General features: G+C 45.8%; 1 pseudogene; it reads left to right on the forward strand.

Moving 5' to 3' along the window:
• The first annotated feature begins 602 nt into the window (after positions 1 to 602).
• On the forward strand, positions 603 to 1,237 carry LOC102837701 (annotated as a pseudogene).
• Positions 1,238 to 1,343: the final 106 nt, after the last annotated feature.

Below are 1,343 nucleotides of genomic sequence, written 5' to 3' on the forward strand. Positions count from 1 at the left end.
CTAGGAGCTGTGGTTCACGTGGCCCATTAGTCCTTTGAGTCTTTGACTTTCTGAACTCCTCTTTGCTCTGCCCAAGGAGAAACTGATAGGTGCCTCTTAGATGGTTGTTCTCATCCTTTTAAGACACTGGTCACTATCATCCCCAGGATGGCTACCAACTATCTAGCAAGAAGTCCATCTCCTTTGTGGGCTGTTTGACCCAACACTTGTTTTCTTTATCTGTGGGTGGTACTGAGTGTCTTATTCTAGCTCTCATGTCCTATGACTGATATGTGGCCATCTGTCATCCACTGGGTTATACTGTTCTCAGGAGTAGAGAGTTGGGAGTGATGACGGCTGTCATGTCATGGTGGAGCATCCATGAACTCCCTTATTCACACAGTAATTTTCATGCACTTCCCTTTCTGGGAACCTCGAAAAATCTACCACTTCCGTGAGTTTCCAGCTGTTCTGAAGTTGGTGTGTGGAGACATTATTGTTTAAGAAACCACTGCACCAGTTCACGCCGGAGCCCTTGGGAGGAAGCGTCTCAGTAGGATCTGGCAGCTTTACGCGACTTTGAGGAAAAGGTTTTTGACTCGTACCAGGCACCGAGCCTCACGATGGGCAAAGGAGACCCCAACAAGCCGTGGGGCAAGATGTCCTCGTATGCCTTCTTCGTGCAAACGTGCCAGGAAGAGTACAAGAAGAAACACACCGACTCGTCCGTCAACTTTGCCGAGTTCTCCAAGAAGTGCTCCGAGAGATGGAAGACCATGTCTGCAAAGGAAAAGTCGAAGTTTGAAGATATGGCAAAAAGTGACAAGGCTCGCTATGACAGGGAGATGAAAAATTACGTGCCTCCCAAGGGAGATAAGAAAGGAAAGAAAAAGGATCCCAATGCCCCTAAAAGGCCACCATCTGCCTTCTTCCTGTTTTGCTCTGAACATCGCTCAAAGATCAAAAGTGAACACCCTGGCCTATCCATTGGGGATACTGCAAAAAAAAATTGGGTGAAATGTGGTCTGAACAATCAGCCAAAGATAAACAACCATATGAGCAGAAAGCAGCCAAGCTAAAGGAGAAATATGAAAAGGATATTGCCGTATACCGTGCCAAGGGCAAAAGTGAAGCAGGAAAGAAGGGTCCTGGCAGGCCAACAAGCTCAAAAAAGAAGAACGAACCAGAAGATGAGGATGAGGAGGAAGAGGAAGAAGAAGATGAAGATGATGAGGAAGAAGATGAAGATGAAGAATAAGTCGCTATCCTGTAATAATGTGTGGATTATGCGTGTGTGCTCAGGCAATTGTTTAGCTAAGAATGTGAATTCAAGTGCAGCTCAATATTAGCTTCAGTATAAAAAC

This window comes from Chrysochloris asiatica, unplaced genomic scaffold, assembly GCF_000296735.1.
Source record: "Chrysochloris asiatica unplaced genomic scaffold, ChrAsi1.0 scaffold00604, whole genome shotgun sequence".
NCBI lineage: Eukaryota > Metazoa > Chordata > Mammalia > Afrosoricida > Chrysochloridae > Chrysochloris > Chrysochloris asiatica.